This window comes from Megascapheus bottae, chromosome 20 (assembly GCF_031878675.1).
Source record: "Megascapheus bottae isolate mThoBot1 chromosome 20, mThoBot2.hap1, whole genome shotgun sequence".
NCBI classification, from domain to species: Eukaryota; Metazoa; Chordata; class Mammalia; order Rodentia; family Geomyidae; genus Megascapheus; species Megascapheus bottae.
The window spans coordinates 33,374,981-33,388,101 of record NC_143528.1 but is presented as its reverse complement, the minus strand read 5'-3'; the positions used below and the strand labels follow the sequence as shown (position 1 = coordinate 33,388,101).

Below are 13,121 nucleotides of genomic sequence, written 5' to 3'. Positions count from 1 at the left end.
CCTTATTGACAGTTGAATGGTGGGTTAACAATTTGCTACGGTCTCTGCCAGTCAGTGCAATGACAGCTGAGAAAGTAACAGGGAACAGAAAATGGCTCTTAAGATAATCAGGTGAGGTTGGGGAGAGGGCTTGCACCTGAACTCTACACACGGCCGAGATTGCTGGGGTGGGGGTCAGTTCTGCATAGAGCCAGTTAGTGGAAGAGAATTAAGCAGTGCTCCAGCTGCGATGAGTGTGGGGAGCTGGTGGTTGGCACATTGATCTTGTTTTCAGTCTCAGAAAGGTTGCCTTGACAAATGGCTTTTCAGTGCAGTGTATTTTTAGATTATGGGGAATATAGAGATATTATTATGATTTTATCTTTCAGTGAGTTCCCTTTGCCTTCCCTCCCCGAGTCTCTTCCTCATCCTCAGTCTGTGCACCTGATATACAATACTAGCTGGGTTCTGTTGCTGTACGTTCTTGCCATGTTCTGCCCCAAGTGTATGTTATCAGGAAAGATGTTTCTTTCATGTCCCTTGTACATAGATGTGTTGATGCCATGTTGTTCATAAAGCACTTGTGTTTTTGCAGTTGTCTTAAGAGAATATAATCTTGGCTCATGTGGAATGTGAAGGGAGTGATTACGTAGTGAAGTGGGCATTTACTACATGCAACATATTCTTGAGAATCTTCCTACCACCATCTGTGTGAGCAGGGTACTCAGAAACACTCCCACTCCACAGGTTTAAAAATGGAATAATGGAATCATAGGATCACAGAACTCCAAGGCTGGAAATGTGGATGATTATAACACAGATTCATAAGATTTGAAAATCTACAGGAAAAGCTTCAGGTAGCGGCTCTTTCCCAGGCCCACTGAGAGTGACACTAGATTGTCACCCTCCCCTCTACCACTGTCCACTGGCCTTCTTCCCAGTACCCTTCTGTGGGTGACATTAAATTATTGAAAGCCTGTTGTAACAACAGCTTTCCCTCTAAAATATGGCAGAGGAGCTTTAGTTAAGTATCTTGTGACTTTAAGAAATATGTTTGCTTTCCATCTAGCCCCTTCGATTATGACCCACAATGTCTAACCCCATCAATCACTAGCTAAGTGCATGACTGTGTTAAGTCTTCAGATGTGTTTTTACCCCTTCTCCTCTGTGTGTGTGTGTGTGTGTGTGTGTGTGTGTGTGTGCGCGTGTGTGTGTGTGTGCGCGTGTGTGTGTGTGTATGTGTGTATGCAATTGTTAGGAGACCTCTTGTGGTATGATAGCTAGAGTATCCTGCTGAGGAAGACCCCAAGGGGTTTCAAGTAAATACACATAGGCTTACACATGATTCCCAACATGGCTATCAAATTGGTTTCTACAAAGAGCACTAATTATCCTCTCTGAATTTTGCTTTGTATGCCCTTGATATATATGACTCCCATAGAATGATCCACAGGCTATAGAAAATAAGAGGCTATTACATGAATGCTGTTTGAGCCTCACCACCCATCCTGCTGAGAATTCAACCATTTTAACAGTGGCAGGCTTGTTCAGAGTTAGGGATTTGAGGTGTCATGTTAGAAGCCAGTACAGATGCCAGATGAGGAAATCTCTCTACCTTCCCAATTTTCCATATTGTATATGGCACTCATTTTTATTAGCACATATTAATTGCACAAAGTGAGGAGCTTCATTGTGATTTTTCATTTATTTGTGTGGAAGACCAACCACTGTTGCAGAGTCAACAGTATGAAAGCCCCTGCTAGAATTATAGCCAAGAGATCATCACATACTTGAAGGGTGATATCTTATTTAAAATGGTGATTTAAAAATTTAAATTTAAATGGTATCTTCCAATATACCTTGCATTTCAATGGTATGCATTGAAGACTGCATTCAAGCTTCATTTCCTTTGGGAATTTAGCTTCATTTCTAAAATTGGAAACCAGAAGTGCTAATAGAAAATTATAAAATAGGAAATTAAGTAAACTATAATTTAATTATTCACTGTTTTTATTCTCTAAATGAAGTATACAGAACTGAGTAACACTTATGCTGGTTCTCTAAATTAATGAGCTGAATTTTACTATGGTCATGGGCAAATACATGGTAACCTATATTCTTATGTATACACATTTTACTCCAGGTGTGAATAATTATAATTCTCACTTCATTTACATCTAGTAGTACTGTTTCTAATATTTAAAATGAAATCCATGCTTCTTTTTGCTTAGCAGAGCACTTTTAGTTATCTCACTGTTCACCAAAAATGTAGACTATAAATGTGATTATTAGGAGAAATTTTACTCTGTTCTCTTGTGCCCCTCCTCCTCCTTTTTAAAAAGAATGGCAAAGTGCCATTAACTAAAGATACTCATCTAGGATTCAGTTTTGTCCCTCGCCCTTCATCTAGCTCTTTTCTAGAATAGGTATAACAATCATCTCTCCTTTTTAGAGATGGAATTATCATAGCTATGTGTTCCTTGGAAACTTTTACATTCACTGTATATAATTTCAAATTTTTTGGATATTAAACTCACGATATTTATTTAAAAATTATTTTATCTGTCATTCTCACTTTTCATTTGTTTTATTCCTCTTTTCACTTGAGCAGTTGTTCAAGGACTTAAGAATTTGATACACTTTGAAAATGTTTCACTGTGTTTATAAAACAAAGTTTTTTTTTAATCTCACCATTTAAAAAAAAGAAAAAATGCATTTCTGACTCTTGGTGGCTCATATTGACATAGTTTGAAGCACATTATTTATCTTCCTAAAATACCACATCCATATTATTTTCCTTAAAAATGTGTTCCTCTATGTAGACTCCCTTCCCCCAAATAAGTGATTTAAATCTTTGTTCTTTTCTATAGTGTGGCTTTGCAGTTTTCTAGATAATATTAATTATATGAAATATTGAAACAAAGATGATGTGTCTGGTAATAATATTTAAACACCATATGCAGATTTTCATGCATGAAAATCTGATTTCGCCTTTAGCCATTTATGTGCTGTCTAGTATTGGAAGAGATGCCAGTGACCCTCCTGGCCGTGAGGGGGCAGTGCAGACCTGCCTGTTCTGGGCCCACTCAGGTGTTCTGCCTTTGACACTCACATTTTGGAATCGGTTTCTTAAGAAATGGAATGCTTTGGGGGGTGGTGGGGTGCAGATGCCTGGATCCAACCCTTTGCAAGTGCTCTGACACTTGGTTGCATCCCTAGCCCAGAACATCTTGTTTCAGGCCCCCAAGTCTGCCAACATTTTCAACCTTTCTCTCTGCCTTTAATTAAATATCAAATTAAATTATTTTGATATTGCTTGGTGCGCCTCTTGAGTAAAGTTTAAAACATAAATCTGAAAGGATCAGTGTTAATAATACTACTTTTTCCCTTCCCTGTATCACATATTTTTTAGAGGGAGGAGAGTCTCAATCTGAGCATTTTATTTTTTGCATTGTTTTTGAAGATGAAGGATAGATTACATGCAGGGTTGAAACATTGAAGCACTTTTTGGAGGCATAAGGGCCAAGGATTAAGAATTCCAAAGCTACTAAACATGTGAATTGAAAAGAACTGTTTAGAGATATTATTTGATACTTTAGCAAGAAATACATTTCTGTGACAATGACATTTTGGGTATGTGCAGCAGAACACTTGGGCACTTTGGGCTGTACCTCGAGAAACCTCTGGTCATCTGCTTTTGGGCCAGGAAGCTGCCTGTCAAGCCTGGGTTTTGATCACTAATAAGCACGGTGGACTCCTGTCAAGGCACTTCTCCCTGAAACTCATCCACACATTTCAAGAGTTTCTTGTTTCTTCTGAACAGTATTAATGCGGGGGATTTTTGTAGAGTTCAGTGGAGGTATTCATTCCATATAAAATAAAGACTAAGCTAGGCCTAGAGAAGATAGCATTATAATGTTTTAAATAAACCTTTTCTTGTACTAGGAGATCTTAACCATAAACATGTGAAAGAAAAATGGAAGTGCTTTGCTCCAAAGCACTGCTTTGGGAATGCCTAATTCGTTGCTTTGTAAAACAGGTTGCAATAATATTGAAAGGCACCATCAACTCTATTCTCTGCAAGCTACAAAGGCTTTGCTTGCTATTTATTTAGCATTGTTAGGTAAAATGCTAATCACTTCTCCTTCTATGAATCAAAGCTGTTCACAAAGGGGCCCCAAAAAATCTTGACAATACCTCTTTGCAGTCTGAAGTTTTAGTGGGAGGTTTGCAGACTGTTATCATTTTTCCTAGATTACTTTTCTTCTTTAGACAAAGGCTATGTGCTTGGGAAGGAAAATCTGTCAAATAGTACATTTATATCACCTACTAAAAAAAGTATATATATATATATATATACATCATGAAATACGGAGAAAATGATCTAAAGATTTTTCTTGCTAATATGTTTTAAATTTAATTTTATTGTCAAGGTAATAGGGATTGTTTGTGTATTTTTTAATTCTGAAATTGATGCTGAACATCTTTTAATGCCATAAATTCAACTATGAGCTGAATCCTTTCAGAGAGACAATATACTTAAATTATTAGGTCAGTCGTGTCTCATGCCTTTAATCTCTTTTTCTTGGATGGCAGAGTAAGGAAGGTCAATGTTTGAGACCATCTAGGGCTAAAAGTTAGTGAGTCCTTATCTCAAAGAACAAACCACACATCTGTTTATCTCTAACTGTAGCTTGTGGAAGGCAGAGGTAGGAGGCCAGTGGCCCAAGGCCAGCCTGGGCAAAAGTCATACATACCCTATGTGAAAATTAAAGCAAAGAGAGTTTGAGGAGTTGCTCAAATGGTAGAGCTCTTGCTTTGCAAGCATGAATTTCTGAGTTTAAAGCACAGTGCTGCCAAAATAAACAACAACAACAACAACAAAACCCTATTAGATCTAACCCTGGAACATGAGAGAGCCATGAAAGGTGTCTTTCATAAAGAAAGGCTGATAGTGCAAAAAAAAAAAAAAAAAAGAGCAAGTTCTATTTCCAGAACTCCATTTTTCTTACATTGGCACTCCTGTCTGCAGACCACACTATTTATGTTCCAGGAAGTTCTGTGTTTCCTGTAGGTGTGATACTGCCAGATTGACATATCCTAGTGTCTGAATGTGATTTTTATGAAGGGGAGACTAGAACCCAGATATTCTAATTGTTTCACTATCAATAGCTCTTAAGACTTGGAACAGAGTTAACCCAGAATAAAAGCTTTGCTTCATTTTTATTTTTTGAGTTTTCAGGTTAACATAAAATAACTTGCTTAGGCATTCACATTATTCTTGGTTTTAGTTCCTTCTTATACCCTTCACATCCCACCCCACCCCGAATTTCCTCACTTGCTGCTGTGAATCTGAGATTAGATGTACAAATAATTTTGTGGTGTGAATGTTGGATTTACTATGCGCATTCAACATGAGATGGGAAGAACTTGTTGCATCTTTAATATAATTCAAAGCAGACCTCCCCCATCTCCTAGTGTAAAGTGTTGGCAGTTGTACGCTTGGTTTGAGAATCTCAGATAACTCCACACCACCTTTCATTCTCATTTTACTGCTCTATGAATTGATTGTGTGCATCTTCCAGGTGGTACAGAACTTCTGTTGTAAATAATAATAATGCTGCCCCATACTGTCTTACCTGTCACACAGTGTGAATCCTCATGTCCAAATCAAGGAAAAGGAAAAGGGAAAATCTATCAATTGTTGATAGGAGTTAAAAAAGAAAAAATACATTTTAAATATATTCATTTTTGAAGATGAGAGGCTAGAAGGGAGATGTGTGGTGACTGCATAACTCCAAAATAATGCCTCTGGTTATATTTCACCTACGTTAAAGTTGTGATTTCATTGCTTAGATTATAATAGATATTTAGAAAACATATTTACTTATTTGCACATTACTATGAAGGAACTGTGAGTAGCTAAGTATCTTCCATTTTAATTCACAAGCTTTGAGTTCCTTTATGATTCAAGCATATAATCTTCATTTCTCAGAAAATTCCATCTACTGTATTCTGATGGTATAAATCTATCAAGTGTGATCTGAATGTCCAGATCATCTGATTTCAGTAGAATTTGATTTTTCTATTCAAGTACTCTATCACTGAGCCACTTTTCTACCCCTTTTTGTATTGGTTATTTTCAAGATAGGGTCTCCCTTTATGCCTGGGCAGCCTGAGCTACAATCCTCCTATTTGTACTTGCCTAAGTTGTTGGAATACCAGGTACATGCCATCATGCCCAGCCATTTGTCAAGATGAAGTCTTCTGAACTATTTAAAAATTTTTTGGCTGGAGCTGATCTTTAAACCACAATCCTCTAATCTTTACCTTCTAAGTAGCTAGGATTACAGGTTTAAGCCACTAAACTTGGCTCTGAGGCTGTGTCTTCATAGTCTGGCTCTTCTAATGACATACTGTTGGATGTAGCCCATTGTTAAGGTTTAGAATATTAAGTACCAGCCTGGAGGTATCAGTATATTCATTAATGCCAGATTCAGATCTGGTGAAAGTTTGATTTCATTAAGTCAACTAAGCTTATATGGCTATTTTAATCTAAAATTAATGTATGCAGGTATACAATTTATTGGTGTCAACTTCAATTCTATAACTCAGAAATTTTGAATCCCCAGCAGCTCATAATAAGGGACTAAATGAGTACTGGAGTTTTTATTACAGTTATATACTAAGATCTTCCAACATAGACAGGCTTGTAGATCTGGGCTTCTACTAAACCAGACTTAACAAACATCTAGGTACAGGAAAGTGCTTCAGAAGCAAGCAGCACTTTATGTTCATGAGAGTGACAAAGTACCAACCAACTCATATTGATTGGTACTACTTGCCTTCCTTCGTAGGCTTTCTTAAAAACAGGCAAACTAGAACGGCTGTCCAAGATTTTTCCATTTTGATGGGGTAGTGTTTTCAGGGGCTTTTTGTGCCTTATCAACCCCCTGCTATGATCTCTGCTATTTAGATTCAGCACACTCTTAAAATGAGTCTAAGCTTTACACTTTAAGGGGAACAATATGTTCTTATTTCTGTGCCCTCAAAAACTCCACTCTAATTTTGACAGTAGAATGCTCTAAGCCGTCACAGACACAGATGATGAGAGAATGTCCTCAAGATGTCAGAAAAACTGAATGATGGGAAGCAGATAGACGTGTTAACTCTTAGCACTCTTGGAGAATGCTGAACTCCAGGCATGCGGTGACTTCAGTGTCAAGAAGAAAGTGGCAGGCTGACTAGGCCTACAGAATACAGGACTGGCCTAGGGGTTGGCAGTGCTGCCACCTCTGAAGGCAGCCACACAAAAGAGGAAGAACCCCTTTTTAAAGGCTATAAAACTAATAGCTGGATCTTCTCTCTAGATACCTACCCTCTCTGACTTTCCTACTATTTTCTATTCTTTTTCTGTGCCGAGTTAAACCTGGAGGCTTTGGACTTCGATCATGCTCAATTGAAGCCTACAGTGAGATCCCCACATGGAAAATAACAGCACTGAGTGAAAAGTATACACATTTCACCAAGGAAATCTCTGCCCTCTCTCCTTTCGCATGTACTTGATAAAGTAGGAGTCTTGTGTGCTGTAAGAAGAAGATTAACAGCACAGAAGGTGGGGTAGTCTTCAGGTTGGAGGTATAGGGAAGCACCAGGACTGCAGAGGTGCTGAGATACAGAGCCAGGCCCTTTGGATGAAAGCAGGTGTTGAGGTTCTGGCATTGTTACAGTTGAACATCCAGAGAATTGGAAAGGTGCGCCATTGCTCTGTTGGAGGAGAGTAAATGAGAGTAGGTTCCTGGAAAACTAGAGAACAACAACAAAATGAGATGGTGATTAACAGCCTAGAAAACAAAAGATCATATAGTAGCACTATGTGGTATGGTGCATCCTTTAGTTCAGCCGTGAAGCAGATCCATATACACATCAAAATGTAGACTCTAAACATTGATTATCTTGAAACTGGGAATGTGATAAATTTTTAATAGTAAGATTGGGACAGAGGAGGGAGGAGTGTGTGTGTGTGTGTGTGTGTGTGATTAATAGCTAAATGCTCCTTTCCCCCAGAATTCCTCAGTTATAAGTCAGTTATATTAAAAAGACTAATCCAAAATGAGTTGGAAGAAGTTACCTCTAGACTGCAAGAGTCAGAAGTGGAAGTTAGAGATTGCTATTTTTATTGTACGTCCTGTCATGTGTTGCTTAGTGTGAAGACTTCTAGACTTAATTCCAGTGTATTGTGTTGATTGACTTTGTGTTACAGGATAATCATAATTGAGATTTTCATTACACAAAGAAAGGGTGTGGATCACTTTGTGTTTTGTTGGTACTTGCTAGAGTTTTCAGTCTACACTGAAATATTTATGGAGTTTTTCCCCCAAACCAGTCAAAGATTGTCTAACATAATCTAAGATTGACCATATTATTTCTGATGTGATGACAATGTTAGTGGTATAGAATTTTAAAATTTTTAGTCTCGGTAAAGTGAACAAAAGAAAGTTGTTAATTCTGTTCCCTTATCAGAACTTCTTTAGACACTTTTCTTTTGAAACCTAAAGTTATCCACTAACCTAGATTATTTAATTTGGCTGTATTGATTGTTTTGGGAAAAAAAATCAATTTCCTTTTGGGTTGTCTTCTTTGCTTTGTCTGGTGCATGGAAATGGCAGGGAACAAATGCCAAACCCAGTGTTCTTTCTAAATGTCACCGTCCTCTAGGGATAGTTTTTTAGTGTCCATCATTTAAAAAGGACTCCACTTGTTACCTGACATGTTTTGTTAACTAAGCATTAGCTTTATTATCATGACTGTAATGGTCAAGATAATTGATCATTTTCTCAGGTATTTAAAAATTACTACATATAATTTATAAAGTCATTTGAAATTTATTTTTTATCACCTCAGGTGGTAAAGCATTCTTTTTTATGGCACATATGTGCTATTTCTCAGCAACTAAAACATCAATGAGCGAAGCCTCACAACAGATAATAATAAATCCAATCCAGAATGTTCTTTGAAAACACATGTTATATTTTCTTTTTTACCAAAATGAATTAACTGTCCAGATTTACACAAGTTTTTGATAAATGATTAAATGAACAGTTCTACAGAATATCGTATAAGAAATTATTTTAATTACTAAATAACTATGAAGACAATGAATTTTGGAATCATGATGTCTGTACATACTAGGCAGTCATTACATATGCTGAAGCATATTTGAGAATTTAACCTTTCACTTCATACATGGATGGAGATGTTTTGCTAAGATGGTTACTGCATCGTTGTTTTCTATTTTCAAATATTAAGGGTTTGTGAATTCTATCACATCCACATTTTGTCTTGGGACACTTGTTTTGAATAGCTAAATTGAGTGGAAGAAAAGATCCTTTGAGAATAAAAGCTGTTGCCTTACTATCTATATTTCAATGAGTTTAATGAGACTGCCAGTGCTACCTGGATACATAAACCTTCTGGAGAAAGTTTTGACAGAGTCATGGCAAATCTTCTTCAGGAAGAATCTGAAGGGAGGGTGAAATCTTGAATTAGGGTTAAAAGCCCCTCATTCCTTTCTTCCCTGTTTGTCCTTTGCATAGCCTTCCCTGCCCACCATGCCTATCTGGGTCTATTTTTCAAGCCCACCTGCTCAGTTGTCAGGAGCTGCCTATCTCTTCTGCCTTTGCATGATTTCTTTGTTATTCACTCCCTGCATTTCCATGCAGGCCTGGTGACTTAGGCTAACCCTACTCTTTTGAAATACTCTATTTTAATTGCCTTACAATGATTGTCTAGTAGCCTGCCAAAAAAAGTCAGTTTATTTTCTTTTTCTTTTATTTCCTGTTAGAACCTAACTGAAATATTAATTCTTTGTGATGTTTATCACTGAATTCTCAGTGCCTAGACTAATGCCAGGTAGCTGTTAGGACTTAGTAACTAGTTGTTGGATATATATGAATGTATGAATCAGTGGTGTTTGTTGAATCAGTGGTGTTTGTTGTTGTTTTGTGTTTGTATTTTTGCCAGTCTCCAGGCTTGAACTCAGGACCTTGTTGCTGTCTCTGAGCTTTTTTGTTCAAGGATAGTACTCTACCACTTGAGCCACATCTCCATTTCTGGCTTTTCTGGTAGTTAACTACAGATTGAGCTTCTTGGGTTTTCCCTCTCTCTCTCCTCTCTCTCTCTCTCTTCCTCCCTCCCACATTCACTCTTTCTTTTTTTTCCTTTCTTTTCCTTCCTCCCTCCTTCCATTCTTTTTCCCTCTCCTTCCCTCCTCCCCCTCTCCCTCCCTCCCTCTCTCCTTCCCTCCTCCCTCTCTACCTCCCTCCCTCTCTCCCTCCCTCTCTCTCTCCTTCCCTCCTCCCTCTCTCCCTCCCTCCCTCTCTCCTTCCCTCCTCCCTCTCTCCCTCCCTCCCTCTCTCCTTCCCTCCTCCCTCTCTCCCTCCCTCCTCCCTCTCTCCCTCCCTCCCTCTCTCCCTCTCACATTCCCTCTTTCTTTCTTTTCCTTCCATCTTTCTTTCTTTCTTTCTTTCTTTCTTTCTTTCTTTCTTTCTTTCTTTTCCTTCCTCCTTTCTTTCTTTCTTTCTTTCTTTTCCTTCCTCCTTTCTTTCTTTCTTTTCTTTCCTCTTTTCTTTCTTTTCCTTCCTCTCTCTCTGTCTCTCTCTCTCTCTCTCTCTCTCTCTCTCTCTCTCTCTCTCTCTCTCTCTCTCTCTCTCTCTCTCTCTCCTTTCCTCCCTTCCCTTCCCTTCCCTTCCTCCCTTCCCTTCCTCCCTTCCCTTCCTCCCTTCTTCCCTTCTTTCTTTCTTGAACTCTGTGCATGAGTGCTGTTCCTTAACCTTTTAGCTCAAGGCTAGTGCTCTATCACTTAAGACACAGCATCACTTCTGGTTTTCTGGTGGTTATTTGGGGATATGAGTCTCATAGACTTTCTTGTCCAGGCTGGCTTTAAACTGAGGTCCTCAGATCTCAGCTTCCTGTGCTTCGGATTTCTTTAAAACTACAATTCTGGGATCTCAGCCTCTTGGGTAGCATGAACCACCAGCACTCCACTGACTTAGTGGTTTTAAAAATTAATTTAAACTGCTAGATGTAACTGTTAATCTGTTCATGTTGTAAATATGAATTATAGTTTCCTAGTAGTTATAAAAGTATTTCCTCTTGATACATAAGCTATATGGGTTATGGTTAGTGTACAGTAGGCTAATACAATAAAGATTAGTTAAACAGGGTACATACCATGTGGGTAGTTGAAACAGATACATTATAAAGTCTTAGTGATGTGTTAAAGAATGATTTTATAATCTTTTGACTATTAATTTTTGTGGAGTATCATCATGTTTTCCTTGCTATGAACTTAGAATCATAGAATCGTTCCCTATGCACACATTATTGTAAAATAAGAAACAGGTCTCAAATTGATGTTCTATTAAGTGTTTCTTCTACAGTAGAAAAGTATTTGTTAGTGCTGCAAAATTTAACACCATTAGTTTATATTTGAAACATTTTTGTAAATTTATGTATGTGACAGCTATGTTGTGTTTAGGAAAGTTAAAAGCATTTACTGCATTTAGGATAGGCCTATATTCAAAGCCAAATCTCTATATGACTTTTGGCAGGTTAGTTAACCTTTATGAACATTACTTGTGGCATTTCAGATGTGGAGATCACAACAATCCCTCTCTCATTCAGTTGTTAGAAGGGTTCAGTCAGATTAACTGAAAGCTAAGTGATTGTCTCAATGCCATAGAGAGAGTACCCTCATAATAGGCCTGTTGTTGGTAATAGATATTGTGAAATGCATCAAACATTGTCAAAAGATGGAAATGTCATCCATTGAAACATCAGATATTTAGTCATTTAAGTATCGAAACCATAAACTAGGATGTTATTATGCTTATTGGATTCTTATTTTCCTCCTTATAGTTTTCTAATCACATCTTTGCACATGGTTTTAAAACTGGTACTATTTTTTTGTCTACTAGCTGTGTTTGCAACACCATGTTTTTATTGCTCTTTGTGTTAGCAACACTTGAAAGGTTGCTAGTCTTGGATATCTGGCTACTTCTTAGAAAGGAGTAAGAACTAACAGTAAAACGGCTGCATTCCCTCCTGTCTGGGTACTACCTACTATTCTTTCTGAACCATTTACCATATCTCTAGAGGCTCTCTCTGGCTTCCTTGACTTATGTTTTTTTCCTAATCCTATAGGTATTTGAATTATAATCCTTATTCTCTATTCTGGGTTGAACTGATATTTGGACTGGACACTCAAACCAGTACAATAAAAAATGTTACTGTTTTAATAAGGAGATTTCCTTTCATTGATATTCTTATGATTGCTGTTTATAAATGCACTACTGTAACTCAAGATTAAATATTTAAGGCATAGAATTTTGCACTATTTACATAGTGGCTAGACAACGACAACAAAAAAGAAAAAGAGGAAAAACACATGTGTCTGTCACCCTGAATTAAAGCTAAAGAGAGAAGGTGTTCACAAGATGGCTGTGCCATCATTAATGAATCATGCTCCGTAAATTTGTATACAGGAAATTATCCAGTAGTTACAGGGACATGGGCAGTTTCCAGGGACTCAGGTTCTAGAAACTTGTGTAGAGTATGTACTTCTTTCTAAAATGGATCCCTTGTAAATATTCTCATAATTAAGGAGCCAGGATGTTTCCTCGTTTTCAGCTCTGCTTTATAATTGCCTTCTGTCACTAGAATGAAAGAAAGAGCAAAAGAGAGCCAAAGAGAGAAGGAGAAAGAGGAAGGAAGGAGAGAGGGAGAGAAGAAGAAGGGAAGGAAGGAAGGAAGGAAGGAAGGAAGGAAGGAAGGAAGGAAGGAAGGAGAGAGAGGAAGGGATGAAAGAAGGCAAGAAAAGAAAGAGAAGCTGACACCTCACCCATAACTTTATTTTGTCCATGGCATGGATGTAAAAATCTCCAAGGGTGCAGAGAAAGTTGTCAGTTCTGCATACTTATTTGGAAGTTTTCTTTAACAAGTGACTACATATCCTTTTTATATTATTGAAGGCTTAGGCAAGAAAAATACAACTCATAGGTATTTATTTTTAAAGAAATTTTACATTTAGCTGGATACTAGTTTCCTCATTGTCAGCCAAATATGCTTTTTCTCTTCATATC

At 37.7% G+C, this 13,121-nt stretch overlaps 1 protein-coding gene across 6 annotated transcripts in view; it reads left to right on the top strand.

Moving 5' to 3' along the window:
* Window positions 1–13,121, top strand: part of Psd3 (pleckstrin and Sec7 domain containing 3) — a 285,771-nt gene that overhangs the window by 194,999 nt on the left and 77,651 nt on the right. The window lies entirely within an intron of this gene.